This window comes from Phoenix dactylifera, chromosome 1, assembly GCF_051530095.1.
Source record: "Phoenix dactylifera cultivar Ajwa chromosome 1, Ajwa_hap1_PhDact_Kaust_v1.1, whole genome shotgun sequence".
Classification (NCBI taxonomy): domain Eukaryota; kingdom Viridiplantae; phylum Streptophyta; class Magnoliopsida; order Arecales; family Arecaceae; genus Phoenix; species Phoenix dactylifera.
Window position 1 is genome coordinate 2,888,252 of NC_143190.1, and position 16,552 is coordinate 2,904,803.

Genomic DNA, 16,552 nt, shown 5'->3' on the forward strand with positions numbered 1-16,552 from the left:
GACAGGAAGTCAACATCTGGATATGTATTCTTATGCAATGGTGGTACGGTGAATTGGAAGAGTTCTAAACAACCGATCATTGCTGATTCTACCTTAGAAGCTGAATGTTAAGCCGTATCTAAGGGTGCAGTGGAAACCTTCTGATTAAAAGTTAATTGCAGAGTTAGGTGTAATGTCATTAGATGCCATAACACTTTACTGCGATAACATTGGCACCATAGCACTAGCTATGGAGCCATGGTCTCATCAGAAGTCCAAGCACATAGAGCGGCGCTTCCATTTCATACGCGACTATGATGTAGAGGTGCAGAGAGTAGACTCCGCGGATAACGTGGCAGACCCGTTCACTAAGCGGCTGAGTCAGCAAAAGACTGAAGCCCACCTTGAGAAGATGGGCCTAAGATATATGACCAATTGGCTTTAGTGCAAGTGGGAGATTGTTAGATGTATGCCCTAGAAGCCAATTTGGCTGACACATTGTTGATTCTAGGGACATAATTTTGTACTTGACTATTTATTATTGAATAAATAAAAGGCATTTTTTCATTCATATTATTTATGTGTCTATGAATCGTCCAAGGAATTAATAAGATGATGATACATATTCCCAAGAGTTGAGAATTTGAGCCATGTATCATTGGTGATTAATTTCTAAATGCTCCTGATCAATGGATCATCACGAGGACGGTGATCGATCCGATCAGTGCATAGATCACTTTCCTTCTGGATGGACGAGACTTGAGTCCACAGTGTAGGGACACTGAAGTGATAGTGCAGGTGCTTGTTAGAGAACAAGGGTACTGAGCGTGACCAAGACAAGAAGTCACTTGGATGTCTATCCACTCGTCAGTGACTTGCTTGATGTTGCAGTAGTGTGACTGGTCCTTTGACCTGCGGTGCTTCGGCTACTCACAGTGAGGTTATTGTAGTTTGACTGCACATATACATGGTCTCTAGCCATATGGGTCCATGCAGTATAGATTGGCTGCAGTAAGTTCACTGTAGGAGTAGGGTATGCACCTATAAGGAATCTATCGACCTTGATAGAAGAGGAGTGATCCTATGTGATTTGTTAGACTGAGTTCTAAGACCTTGGCCAGGGCAGTAATATAAAGTGGAAAAGGAGTTTTCCACTATCGAACTCAAGTCGAATAAATCTTGACATATGACAGACGATGGGGTTTGACGAGTTGTCCATGACCTCCGTCCTGTAGGGATCCACGATAGTAGGACTGTATCACATGTTAACTGCACCTAGAGGTTCATCATTCCATTCTGCTGGGTAGCCACTACATGCTGCTAGGTGTCACTGGTGGATGGTGGGACTCATAGGGATTATCTTGATGATCGATAAACCCTAATGAGTTGAGTTGGAATCGTTCCAACCCATTGAAAGGAGTTTTCAATGATATTGAGATAGAGATCACAATATATCTCACTACCAGTCAGAATAGAACCTATGGGGTCACACACACTAGAAGTATTGACCGATCCGATGGTTGAAATCGTGATTAGGAATCACATGTAATCAATTTGATTGATAAGAAGTTGAAGAAAGGAACAAAGGGAATTAATTAATTGGACTTAAACACAAATCCTACTTCGGGTAGGATTCCTAGAGTCCTAATTGGATTAGGACTAGGAATCCTAGTTGGAGTAGGACTGGGATTCCTATTTGGAATAGGATTCCTACAATCCTAATGAGATTAGGAATTTTGAATTGGATTCCTACTTGGAGTAGGATTCCTAGAAATCCTAATTGGATTAGGACTTCGGATTCAAATGGAGTCCTAATTGGATTAGGACTAAAATTAAACAAATCCTAATTGGATTAGGATTCCTTAAGTCTAAATTAATTAATAATCTAATGAATCAACATGACTCCTAATTGGATTAGGATTGAAGAGTTCAATTGAGTCATGGTTCATTCAAGTCCTAATTGGATTAGGACTAGCGTAGATTGAACCCAATATGGTCAATCCTAATTAGATTAGGACTTAACCATAAGAGAGGTACCCAATCCTCTTTGGAAGAGGATTAGGGCAACACAAGAAGGAGGGATCACGCCCCTCCTCCTCTCCTTGTGTGCGGCATGAAGAGAGGGGCCGGCGCCCCCCTTCCCTCTTTGGAAGATTGTCTTGGAGCTCCTAATTGTTAGGAGCTCCACTCCTTATAAAAGGAGGACTAGGGCCGGCCCCAAGGAAGAAGAGCCCTCTTCCTCCAAGCCGTGGCCACCCTCTCCCTCTCCACCCTTGGTTCAGCCGCCATCAGCAAAGGAAAAGAAGAGGAGGCGTCTCCCTCCTCTTGGTCTTCTTCCTTGGCTTCAGCGCGTGTGAAGAGAAGAAGGCTGCGAAGGGATTTGATCTTCTTCTTCTTCTTCAAGATCCTTCTTCTTCCTCCTCTCTAGTGCAATCAAGAGTTGATTGAAAGAGAGGACATCAGCCATCAAAGCTATCTTTGCAAGGGAGCTAGCACCCCGGTGAGATAGAGAGCTTGGATCGGATCCTGCTTCGTGTGGATACCCGTAGAGGCCGGACGTTTGAACGGCTTCAAGCGAACCCTCTTCCAAAACCACGAATTCAGATTTGCGGTGATCATCTACCCGCGCAAGGTGAAGATTTGATCTTCCTAATAGTTTTAAAAGTTTTAATTCTTACCTAATTACGAAAGGTCTCGAAACAACGTTCATGCGATGAGCGTCGAACCCGTGCATGCCGATTCCGCTGCCATCTGAAATTTTTTGAAATATCAGCGGCATGGGCGGGTTCCCAACAGTGGTATCAGAGCCCTTCATCCAGATGATCCTGAGCCTCCGGATTGAGCCAGACCCGTTTATTTGCATATTTATTTTATTATTTATTTTTGGGCTTATTTGCATTCTAGGGTTTATTTGTGGTTTATTTTATTTCTGGGCTTATTTGCATTTTAGGACTTATTTGTGGGTTCATTAGGATTTATTTCTGTGTAAGGGGGGTTTATGCAAGTTGTGTATTTGGGCCCTATATATAGGGAACTATTTTCATGATTAGGGTTTAATGAATGATTAAGAATTTCTTTTCCCTACGTTCTTTCTTCTCTTCTTCTCCTCTCCTTCTCTATTCTTCCTGCGTCTCTACAACCTCTTCTTCCTTCTCCTTCTCTTGTTCTTCCTTCTTCTCCTCTTCCCCCGCACTGGTGCTGCATCATATTCATTGCCTGGCATGCAATCTGATTTCTTTTGGAGCCGGACCATGGTAGCCCGCTGTGGGCAGGTGGGCCCTGAGGCACGGGCCCGAGGGCGGAGATGTTTTTGTCTGTGGTGAGAGATTGCGAGGTACCTGCCTACTGCGTTGGTCCATACTAGATGGCTGATAGACGATGGGCGCAATATTGATGTGGCTGAGGACCCGTGGGTTGATGCCCTCCTCTTGCGGCATTGGATGACTATGGTTAGTGTTGAGGTTGCGGAGGGCATGCGTGTCTGTGATCTCCTTCTCCCTGGGGGGCTGCATGGGACGAGATTAGGCTGGTCTAGCTTTTTGGGGGGCATCTAGCGGAGAGGGTCCGATCCCTTCCGTTATCTGGGTGTGCAGGTCCAGACGTGCGGGTTTGGAGCATCTCTACCAGGACCAGCATCAGGGTGGGTGACCTCTTCCACATTCTCCGATGGCAATACGAGCCTGGGCCAGACTGCGCCTGGGTCTGGCGCTTGGGACTCCATCCGAGGGTTGCACTGTTTCTCTAAAAGGTGGTTTGAGGCCGTCTTCCGACGAGACCGGTACTTAGTGGACAAGGACTGAGGATTCCCTCGGCATGTGAGGATTGTGGTGTGGACGAGACGGTGGACCATGCTTTGTTCCAGTGCACATGGGCCAGGGCAACCTGGTGACTGGCAGGGATCCCCCTGGAGGTTCGGGGCAGGAGGGACCAGTTTTTATAGGCCATGCGTTGATGTTCGGAGTTCTCACTGCTCCGCCAGGAGGCAGCTCGAGTGATTTGCACGTCCTACTAGATTTGGCTGGCTAGAAATGCTCGAACCTTTGGCGAACTCAGTATGTCGCCGAGACTTATAATGGAGAGTGCCCGTGTGCAGGCGGCGGAAATCTGTCACATCATACCTGTCGAAGGGCCCTTAACAACTCGGAACATCTGAGGTTCCCATTCTATTTCGGCAGCATCTCGTACGGTGTTTTTCATCTGAGAGCTCCCACTCTCGAGTTTCCTCAAGGTCAACTTCGATGAGTTTGTTTTGGACGGAGGTACGAGGGGCGGTGCAGATTTTATTATTCGGGACTCGTCTGCCAGAGTCGTGGCTGCAGGGGATAGTCAACTCTTCAACATATCGGTATCGGGTGCAGAGCTGAGGGCCGCTTGGGCGGGCCTTTATCACGCCCGGTGTGTTTTCCGGACCAGTTCTATCATTTTAGAGGGGGACTCGGCCATGGTCATCAGCTGGATCCGAGAGGGTCTTGGGGGCAACGGTTGCATCCACCCTTTGCTCCGAGATATCTGGGCAATGGTGAGGGATGGAGGGGCTTTTCAGGTCAAATATGTCTTCCGTGAAGCTAATGGGGCCGCAGACTAGGTAGCTGCTTATGTATCCAATCACTCGAGTAGTACCCTATGGGCTGGAGATGGAGAGTTGCTCTTAGCACTCTGAGGTATTTTGTTTTTTGATTTTATTAGGTGAATCCATACTCGTCTGGTATGATCCATCCGTCTTGGTAAAAAAAAAAAATAGAAAAAAAAAACACACCTTATTTGCACTTCGTTGCAATAATTAGACTTGAATATTGTTCAATTCCACTCACATTTTCTTCTGTCACGCCGTCCTGTTCTGCTCACGTTTCAGGTTGTTCTGTTTCAGTAACAGAGCGTGTAAGCTGAGAAAACAGGGTCTGTAAGCTGAACTCTGAGCACCACATTACTATATTCATGGAAGGAGCTCAGGTTTCATGTATTTTTCTTAGCCTCCTTTATCATCATCAAAAAAAAAACCCCACCAAACTGATGTTAAACCTATTTCATTCCACTGAATTACGTTAGAGAGGGTGGGGGATTATGGATGGGAGGAGTAAAAGGATGGTACAAGAAGAATTTCCTATAATAAATCTATATTTTTTTTGAAAAAAGATCTTAAAAAAAACACCATAGAATACATATCTCGTAATTTACGATCTGATCCATTAATTCTATCTGCAAACAATCTATTTTCGAGGAGACTTGAATTTGGCATAAATAGATGGATCATAAAGGGATGAACTCAACTACCAATCCAGACCTATTTATTAAATAAATTAGGTATATAATTAATCTATTTTGATTTATTTAATAACTAAATTGAATTATAATCTGACTCGTATTTAAATTTTATATTTTATTTAATTGGTTTGAAATCTGTTTCTGATCCGAATCTACTTAATCTATTTAGCTTGTTTAAATCTATTTAATTCATTAAAATTTTATTTAATCTACTTAATTTAACTTAATCTATTTAATAAATAAATTATTTATTTAATAAATAAATCAGATATAGATCTGAAACTGTGATGTGTAGATTGGAAGGTGATCCTCGTAATATACATATTGCTGCGCATCTGGGTTTAGAAAACGCCATCAATTATTAAATAATTCAATAGGACCGGATTAAAATTTTTCTCTGACATTAACGGCACCTGCCATTCCTCCTGCTGCCGACCTAACAGCTCCAGCGCCAAAACTGTCGCCCCATCCATTCGGGGGAAAGAAAATTCCACGCAAAACCCTAATTCTCTTCGCTCGCCCCCTACGATTTCTTGTTTCTTCGCGCCGATGGCCTCCAATGTTAACCCCGCGGTAGGCTTTCTCTCGATCATATGGTTTTCTATCGGCAATTAGGGTTTCTTTGTGGCTCGTCCGATCCAGTTTGGATAAGAGAAAATGTATTTTTGTTGGGTGTTTTCGGGTTATTCTAGAGGGTGGGAGACACAGAGCGCAGCTTGGAGAAGATCAAGCGGCAGCTGACGTCGGGCTCTGGGAGGTATCTGCTTCAGGGGCCGCTTCTTAAGCGATCTGAAACGGTTCGGCTTCCGATCCCTTGTTATTTGATTTAGAGTAATAATTCCTGCGTTTTGCTCTTTTTTGCGCTAAAAGTTGTATTTTTCCTGGAATTATTACTTGATTTGTGGCTTTTAAGGGGATTTGAATAGCATTCCAATAAATAGTTGCATTGCGTTCATCCATGCATCTAGGTTTCACTCTTAGACAGTTCAGTTCAAGCACATAGGAAGTACAAGAGGCAGTGATGCAAGAACTAGAATCATGGAATTGATCTATGGAGTGATAATTGTCTGGTATCGTTGGGTTTTGATAATTGTTTCTTATAAAATATAAGAAGAGGCTTTTATGTGCATCATCAACAATTACAACATGCTATACAAGAGGGTATGTTAAGGAGTGCAAGCATGAGTCGATTCTGAAACTAAATTGACTTGGAACTATGTAGTACTTAGGTATATCATGGAGAAGTTATGTTCTTAAGGCAAGCTGTTGTATATCATTTATGACACATTCTACAGGGGTTTCCTTGTTCCTTTAGTGCATTCTTGTGATAGGAATCACTTTGGTGGTCTTGGAAGTGCACTATGGATGACCTCCATTGTATGTGGTTTGTCTTAAGTAGAATCGTTGCAAGCGGTGACGGTATTTCTTCTCATATATGCAGCTAAGGAAATGGAATGAGAGGTGGGTGATCCTGGACCCAACAACTGGAAAAATGGAATACAAGTATGTTATATTGGCATGTTTCAGAACATCTTCTATTTTAAAACCCTATTTATGTCTGCACAATATCTCCCTAATTTATCATTCTATTGGCATAGGATTCGGAGAAATGAGACCGTTGTCAAGGGAACAATCATATTTGATTCAAACAGTACAATTACCGTGTCCCCTGTAAACTTCCAGTAAGACTATATATGAACTCATCATTTGATAAGCATTTATGTGAAAGCTCTTAATGATTCTTGTTTTTCTTGTTGCAGTGGGCTCCCAAAATATGATGGCTGCTGTTTTTGTATCCATTTGGTCCGATCTTGATGGAATATATAGAAAAATATTATCTGCTTCTAGTGTTCCTTAAGCGTCTAACCAATAACTGTCTGGCAATTACTGATGCCAGGTATTTGCACATATTTTGTGTTTCTTAATTAACCCTCTAGATATTGTAACTCCACAGAAGAAGGAGTACTTCCTTTGTGCTGAAACCCCTGGTGCTGCAAGAGCTTGGGTATCCACTTTACAGTAAGCTTGTGGAGCTACAACTTTGCACTATGCTAGTCATCTCTATTTCCTCTGCTCAAATCTTAGACCATTTATATTTGCAAAGCCTTATACCTCATAGTTTACTAAACTGCATTTTATCTTAGTGTCACTACATGGTGCTCATTATTTAAGATTTAGGAATCTGTATGCAAAAGGCCAAGTTAGCGGTGTGGAAGTAGCACTTATGAATTGCCTGTTGTGCATGGTCTTTTTTGGTTGTATCTCATCCATAATTCAATAACCTCATAGTTCTCCAGTTCATGATTTCAAATCCTGGTGGGACGTCTTGTGGGATGTTGGGACAAGTTACCTTCCCAAGTGTCGGGAAAGGATTGCCTCCTCATCATCCTAGTATCCCGATCAACACATCCTGGAACATCCACAATCCCAAGTGTTGCAATAGTGTGAGACGACGTGTCCCGTTTCACAGAAAAACTGGGATGACCCTATCTCGTGGGATTTGAAACCTCGCTTCTATTCATAACTTTTTTTTCTCCTTTTGTGCATATTTAAATATTAACATGTTATTCTCAGGTTGGGTATATTATTTGCTCAAGAAGCTACCTTTTCACATAATTTAATTGTTTAAGAGCTTTTATTAGTCAAATATTTCTTGAGCATTTAATTGTTATGTTTGTTCGTAATCTCTCAAAATGTGATTTTTTTCTTTTTTCCCCCTCCCTTCCACCCTCCAAATGATCAGTGCAACTCAGTTGGTTCTACGGGCACATAAAGAGGCAGTGAATTCATTGAGTGGGAATGGCTCTGCAAAATTAGGTACGGTGGCCACTGTAGTTGCAGCTGCCAACTCAACTGCAATGGAAGCCTCCAAAGAAATAGAAGCAGCAATGAAGATATCTATGAGAGCCGCTCTGGGCTTGAGGACAAATAAAACAAATGAAGATCACCTGGATGATCTGACAATTATGAAGGTACACCATGTTATGATTCATCTTTTTCTTTATGGTGGTTATAAACCAGATGTCATAAATGTTTATCACTAATCTTCTTTTATTTGGTTAAGAATCAAAACAATGAACAGCATTCCTGATGTGCATGCTGGAATTTGAATGCCTTAATTTGCAATATCAGCTTGTGACCATAATCCATAACAACCTAGCTTCTTCCGGTGTTCCTACGTCACCAACAAGAGAGTTTTCTTTCACTTTTTTCTAGTTATTATTTTATCATATTGACTTTTCAATGATCATATGGGATCACAGCGTAGTGATAGATTTAATAAATGTGATCACTATATGAGTCGATGGCCAAGCTGGTAGTATAAGCAGTTGTGCCTGCAGTCCAGTTAGCCTCTGTAGTTTGCAAATGGAAAAGATGCGAGTTGACATGAGACTGACTACTGATTGTAGAAGTGAGAGACTTATACGATGTCATGACTGCTAGTATATTTCAATGGTTTGTTGTCATGGAGGCAGATTTCAGAAGAGAAGGGACTAATATTGAGTTGAATTACTAAGATTAGTGACTGCAATTTTACTGAATATAGGAAGGAAACTGAATCTCCAAAGAATAAATATGACCAATAGATACCCTTCTGTGGCCTTCTAATTTATTTAATTTATCACATAATGTAAATAAGTGAAGGAATACCGACAGAATGATGTGCTAGAGCAGATTAAGCGGTGCAATCAGGGTATTGGGTTATTGCTCCATGCTTTTGGGATAAAAGGAAATTTTCAAAAAGTAATTGGACCAAGATTGCTTATGGATCAGATCATATTGTATATTCAAGAGGGTCTATGTTGATGATGAATGACATAGAGAATGCTGAGCTCGATAAATTATATTACTCTATGCAATAGTCGCCTGAAATGAGACTTTATCAGAAGCATATGAATTGCTCCATCTTTAGATAAATAGTTAAATTATTCAGGATGGTATCAACATGTTACTGAAGATCTGAGATGTCCTTCAACCAAAAAGGCTAGGATTTTGTGATAAGCGGGCTAGAAAGAGGAAGGAGATATTTAAGATAACACAGATGGATGCTATGAAAAGGTAAAAAAGCTTTCTAATGGTGGACATAGTCCTTAAGATAAATTACTGCCCAAGAAAGATTGAAAAAAGTATCTATAAATCTTTTGGATGTGATTTGTCAGTTATAACTGCGATTGTTTTCAGGTCAGCTTTGAGGAGTTGATAAGGGTATATGGGATTCTGCCTTTGCCACCAACAAGTGGCCCCTCTTGAGTTGTTCAAACTCTATCATGTTGACCTGGAAGTTTGTTTTTGTTTTCCTTGCCCCCTTTTTGGACAAACTGAAGACAAATTCTTTAGTCTGTTTCCCAATCCACAGTTCTTCACAATTATTAGTTTCTTGATAATCAATGAAAGCCCTGGTTCTATATAAATCGGCTTCCTATATATATTCCCACCTGAAGTGGCATTATCGGTTGATCATCTGAATGGTGCAGTTGATTCTGTCTGATGGAGTTAGGATCTTCTCCCTGAGAGGAATCTAATATGCTGAGTTACACAATTTGTTAAAAACATTGTCATTACTAATTTACAGCTTGGCACTTCACCAATACATACTTGGGACTTTTTGTGCTGCTGCCAAGAGAGCTATCTGAGGTTAATATGCTTCCTGGGAGATGTTTCTGACCCAATTAAAAAAATTGTTTGTCAAGTCATAGTTGTTCTTTCTGTTAAGTCGGCTTCTGCTGAAATTTTATAACAGTTTCTGGCTGCTGTTTCAAAAGGGGAAGTTGTTAACTAGAAACTCATTTACTGGTTTATTTACATTTTAAAATCTTTTTGCATCTCAATAATCACTAAGATCTCATGATATACTATGTGGAATTTTTCTCCTTGTTTATCTTGTTCTGTTCATTTTGCTATAGACACAATTTAGTGCCATGGTAACAATTGGACTAAATTTAAGGATACTTCAAGATTGTGAGTAAATATAGTTGATATTTACGTTGCTGTATTCTATTTGTATTCTACAGGAAACTCTTCGAGTGAAAGACGAGGAACTACAGCAGTTAGCTAAGGACCTTCGTGCTAGAGATTCCACAATAAAAGAAATAACAAATAAATTAACTGAGACAGCTGAGGCTGCGGAAGCTGCTGCTTCGGCAGCACATGCAATGGATGAAGAGAGAAGACTTGTATGTGCAGAAATAGAGCGCCTAAACAAGGAAGCAGAGAAGCAACTAGAGTCGTCCATGCTTAAGGTGACAAATACTTTTCAGCTATCGTGGGTGGGGTTTTAATGGAAAGTTCTCATTAGCTTAAAACAATGATGTGTGCTGTCCTGTGTAGATGTGCATATCAATAATGTGGCAATAATTAATTGAAGAATGAATCCAATAACCTGTAAAGCACAGCAATATATTTTCAACTACCTTTGGTAAAATCATCTCTTTTCTATACAAACACAATATCTCTTTGTGTATATTATATTTTTGAATAAATTCAATTGCTTTTATTGCAGATGATCCAAATCTTTTTTTTCTTCTTGTGCTTGCCAAATCCTTCTATTTGGTAGCCACATGAATTTCCCTCCCATGTCTTTATCCATGCAGAATAGTGTTCTTGCCTTTTCTCTATGGCATGAATGATGTTTAATGATACTATCTTCAAAAAGTGAGAACAGAATTTAGATCGAACTAAAACATGATAGCTACATGTGATTGTTTTGATGTCCAATTTTCAGAAATTTCCTCTCCAACATCTTGAAAAATGTTTTTGATCTTGCCTGCTTATCAAACCACTGATTTTTTAAATTGGAGCTACTCAAGTCAAACCTTCAAAGCAAGAATTCAGAAGCTTTTTTTGATAAATCACAAGTAAGAACTACATGCCCCTTGAGGTGCTAAATAAAGAAAATATCAATGAACAGGATTAAGCGACAAGGATTTATAAACTATTAAGGGACTTTTTATTGTCTTCCAAAGTTGTCTTGCATAAGTTTTTTCTTGAACAGCCTAAAATTGCTGAACAAACATTTCCAACACCTTTTTTTTTGTATTTTCAATTCTTTTCTTCTGAGTTTGTCTTTACCTTGAACAACCTCTGCAAGACTGTTAAAGAGAGAAACAAAAATAAAAAAAGCAATGAGATTTCATTTAATAAAATAGGAGTAACTTTAGTACAATCTTTGTTAAAAGGATAGCTTGGATTAGAAAAAAGAAAAAAAGGCATGACACCCTGATGGTTATACAGTTGGGTGTTGTAAGGGAGTTCAAGATAAACAGTAGCATAGATGATTCCTGACTTCGTAACTTCCGATCCTTGTCAAGTTTCCATCCTTAGTTTTTTACAATTTGTTTTTACAGCTCCAGATATTCAGTCTGATGAGACATCTGTACAAGAGGCTTTACCTTCATGCTAATATGTGTCTGTTAACAGTTGAGGGAATCTGAAGAAAAGGTGATGACCCTAAGCAGAGAGCGAGAGATATTGTTGAAGCAGAGGGACTCTGCTCTTCAGGAGGCACAACTATGGCGTTCTGAGCTTGCAAAAGCTCGAGAACGTGCCGTGATATTAGAAGCAGCTGTTCTTAGAGCTGAAGAAAGGGCCAGGGTTGCAGAGGCAGATGCTGAGGCTCGAATAAAGGATGCTGCAGAAAAAGCAGCAGCCACAGTGAAAGAAAAAGAAGACCTCCTAGCACTTGTGAATATCTTGAAAACACAGGTCCAGAGGTTGGGTTTCTGACCTTTTCCCTCTGCTGCATTCTTTGTAGTTCAGTTTGCATTTTTTATTCATGTAGTTATATTCAGGCCTTTAATACTTTCATTTTTTAAATAGTATGTTTTTGGATTGGCAAAATTGGCTAAGTAAGGTTTCATAAAACGAATCATATAGCCAGTGTTTGGGTTTTTATGTTTGCATAAGTTTTTTAAAATCTGTAATTTGATATCTAGTGAGAAACTGAGAATTAAGGGTAAGGGTTGGGTCCAAAACAAGTTCTATGAAAGCATAAAGCTGAACATGCACAATTATTGAGAATTCACACCTATAAGTACAGCACCTTGCTAAGGGATTCATATACAAAATCGAAATATGAACTTCAATCAGTTGCCATCTGCAAATTTATTGGAAGAATAAAAGAGCATATGCTGACAGCCTGTCAAACATGTAACATTTGTAGCTCATTCAAGCTATAGTACAAGGTGCATTGAACATGTAACTTTCAGATACATACATGTGAAAGTATAGCTGCATGGAATGCTTATAGTTAAATGATGGTTTTGGATTTTGCATTGTTTCATATGCATTGCATGCATGTTACTCATATGAGCTAAACAGTTGTGTGTAATGCAGTGGATTTTGTAACGTTCTTCTGTTCATTTTTAGTGCTTGCCATAATTGCCAGTTTTTGGTGCACTGTCTCTTCACAAAAAAAAATTAACTATTTTCAGACCTCAAAAATCTAAAGTAACTATGGAAGAAAAATAAAAAGAAAACTCCGAAGTTCACTGAGAGTTTTTTTTTAAGAACACTTGACCTTACCCCTTCTATTGAGCTCCACCGATAGGGTACGAGCGGAAGACTTTTAGCGAGGGGTTGAGAGGGAGTGAGCTTACTTATTTTCGGTTGCAGTGTCTTTTCTCCTGGATTTTTTTGTACCAATGCTAAGATTTCACATTACATATTCCAAGCTCGATTAACTTGAGAGATCAAGTACTAGAACATTAGAACCAAGGTTTAAAATTTCAGCCAAAATAGATCGGTTTTGGTCGAAATGGATTGGTTAGACCGGACTGATCCAAAACTGACCGCAATTTTCGGTTTTGGTCAGTTTTGGCCAAAACTGACGGAAACTGTTCTTTTTAATTTTATATATTTTTTTCACGTGTAAATATTAGAACGCTTTCTAAAATTCATTAATATAATTCAACAACACACTTATCTAAGGCTCTAATCATCTAATCAATGTTATTTTTGTCTAGCCTTTGTTATTATAATTGGTAAAATGCAATCTTATTGTGTTCTCCCTCTTTTTTGGCTCGACTTGTGTGTTTTTTTTAAGTTATAAACAACAATGTAGTATATAGAAGTAAAGATGTATGTGCATATCTAGGAGCTTTCATTATTTTGGAGAGAGAGAGAGAGAGATGTAATTAATTTTATGCTCTTGTTTACTTGTTTTGTTTGTTTACATATGATTGTGATATTTATGACTCTATATGACTTAAAATACAATAAAATGGCATAAAATAACTTGATTTATTTTATGCTTTTATTTTTTGGCTTGTGTAGCCGAAACTCTAAAAGTCGGAGCAAAGCTACCAAAACCGTGGATACCAAAGGGCTACCTAAGGGACTGAAACTAAAACTGAAACCAAGTTTTAAAACCTTTATTATTGCTGACTAGCTTTATCTTGCGGATCTAGGTGTAGCTTCAGATTGTTTTTGCCATTTGTTTCCATCAAGATCAACATCTACTGTCAAGTGCAATTTCAGACACCTCCTTCACAAATGTTATTTGCTATGTTGTTTAACTTCTACAACAATCAAATCAAGAAAAATGTGAGAATTCAGATGAGCATTTGCATGTTTAATGAGTTTGTTTTAAAAGTATTGTATTGGAATTGGTACTGCTATTTCGTCTGGAAAGCTGTGGAGTTTTTCAGAAATTTTAGGAAAGTTGGAATGAAAATATAGAAATAATGAAAAAAACATAAACTTTTGTATGTGCTGAAAAACACAATATCATAGAGCCCGATCGCTTCAGGAAAATATAAATGTTTCCCTTTACAGACTCCATATTTACCGTCATGATGTTCTGTGTAGTTCCAAGGAGATGCTGCTGTGACTAGAAATTATGCGCAATTTATAGCTCAATCTCCACATAGAAGAGTGAATGATGGTTGGTGGGTAAAGTTAAAAGTACCATGTCTGCAAGCTGAGCAGAACGTTCTGGCAAAGAATAGTCACTGCATGGTATCATAAAATTAACTGAAAAAATACTTGATGCTGATTGAGATACAGCCATCTTGGGGATCGATTTATATCCAAAGGCTCCAATGCTTCATGGCATCATGGGATATTAGCCATGTCATCATTAGCTACTGATGGTTTTTGTCATGTACAAACTAGACATTTGTGTGAGACATCAAATTGCAACTTGTCTTGTCTGAGCATTGGAATATGCAAGCCAAAGTTCAGCTGGCATTTTATGAGATTAGAAATACAGTTTTTGATCACTGGTTATCGATCATGCTTTTGCTTAATTATTGACACTCAATCCTAATCTTTAGTTGTTCAATGATTTTGAGCTTATTTTATAATCTTTTGATCAAATGTTAGAAATTTGAGAATAGTACATTTCCTTTTCTTGTCAGACAACAAGGCAACACTAAGCAGGTCCTTGAAGAGAGATCCGAGTCATGCTCTGGTGCTGATGACACTCTTTCAATGACAAAACATGTAGACTTGTCAGAGGATGATGTAGATAAAGCTTGCTTATTTGATTCAGGATCAGTTCCTGGGAATAATATAGTCCAATTGGCAGTTGATGGAGTTGAAATCCGTTCTATTGGTGATCCCGAGTGGAGTGATATCCAGTCGACAGATGCGAGGATAGCTGATGTAAGGGAGGTCGCCCCTGAAGCAGAGCAAAGAAGCTTCGACATTCCGTTGTGAGCCCTCCGGTTGACAACCACCAGCATAGAGAGATCCCTTCCCAGCCATGATGTGAGCTATTCGTTGAATTTTTGTGATGGTGCCAGCCACGGGGCATCATATAATTTCATACTGCTAAATAGAGCTCTTGTAATATGACATGCTGTGGGAACTCTTCCAAAACTTTATTTGATTGTGGAGATGCTTTGCGAGAAACTGCTAGATACTAGGATTCAAATATCTGCTAGAAGGATTTGGCAAAAAAAAAGAAAGAAAAGAGCTGCTAGATCAGTATGTTTGCAAGGATATGTTCTGATTTCGGATCAATGGTCATTGTATCAAATTATACAGGCGAATAAAGGTTTTCAGTCTTTGGTTTGTTATGATTGGGCATTTTTTGTCCATATGGTTGTAATGCTATGCTATTCATGGCTAACATAGAGTTCATCAGCTTTCGGTGATATGACACAGATCTGATTTTCACATAATTCTGATTGTAGATCATGGAGATCCAATCAATGCCATATCCTATACAAATACAAAGAAAGCTAAATATGGTGATTATTTTTTGATTCTTGTTATGGATCACCAACTGATAGTCTGTATGTTAAGCCCTTTGAATGAGATAAATGAGAAGTCATCTCTCTGTTGATTCCATCCTCCTCATGTCCATTCTTAGAGCCATGGCCAGTTGTCGCTCTGACCATGCTCCTATCCAGCTCGATGCGAACAAGCTTTTTGTCATGCCCCTGCCTTCACGGGGCACGTGAGGCACCCAGTGCCGATGAGGGGGCACCTCGGGGATCTGAGCGGCGTATGTGCAGGCTTCGGAACCGGACAATATCTGGCAGGAGAGCTCCGTGTTCTTCCCTCATGTGGCCCCTACGTGGGCATTGGGTGCCGCACGTGCCCCGCAGAGGTGGGGGCGTGACACTTTCTACTCACCTCTTGTTGGATTTGTAAATTTTTGGTCGCAGGTGCCAGGTTTCCATCATTTTGTTAGGTCTGCTTGGTGCTCCCCATCCCCCTCTCCAACTGCATGTGCTGTGTGGACAACTAGGATCTGCAATCTCAGGGCTGCCCCTCGTACTTGACCTAGGCAGAACTCGGTCAACCTCACAAAAGGGAAGTCTGATCTTCTGCAAGAAAACTAGCTTATAGACAAATTGGAGGAGATGGCAGACTCGGACAGGAATTAAAGGGAAAGGAAACATTAAAATCTAAAACTCTGATATTTTACATGAGAAATAATTTGTGCATGAGGCTCTACATCATCAATCTCAATATTGCTACTCCCATTTCAGTTAAAAATATACAGCACTCAGTTTAGGAAACTATGAGAATACACCTGCAATAGTCAGAGTCCATTCAGTCAGTCAATCAGACTGGCATATCACATTCATTCAGACTAACTCTGAGGTGTACTTGACATGCCAGTCTCTATTTAGATACCGAAATAGTTGACAAATATTGGATGATTTAGAACAGAATCCTAATTTGTCTGTGATTTTGCCTTGAAGTGCAGTATTTACAGTTATTGTACCAGTATCTGATTGAGTTCCTAAGATGGCATATTCTTGTGTCCTTTTCTTGCTTTCCATGTACAATGTATACTCATCTGCATTAAGTATAAGCATTCTCATCCCCTGAGATCTTTCTCCTAGCCTAGTTCTTT

General features: G+C 39.7%; 1 pseudogene across 1 annotated transcript; it reads left to right on the plus strand.

Moving 5' to 3' along the window:
* Positions 1-5,591: 5,591 nt before the first annotated feature.
* LOC103719290 (uncharacterized) lies at positions 5,592-15,154 on the plus strand (annotated as a pseudogene). Its single transcript, XR_015975903.1, has 10 exons — positions 5,592-5,814; positions 5,934-6,038; positions 6,683-6,744; positions 6,840-6,923; positions 7,002-7,033; positions 7,179-7,260; positions 7,985-8,213; positions 10,254-10,481; positions 11,659-11,951; positions 14,598-15,154. The product of XR_015975903.1 is annotated as an uncharacterized LOC103719290 (transcript).
* Positions 15,155-16,552: the final 1,398 nt, after the last annotated feature.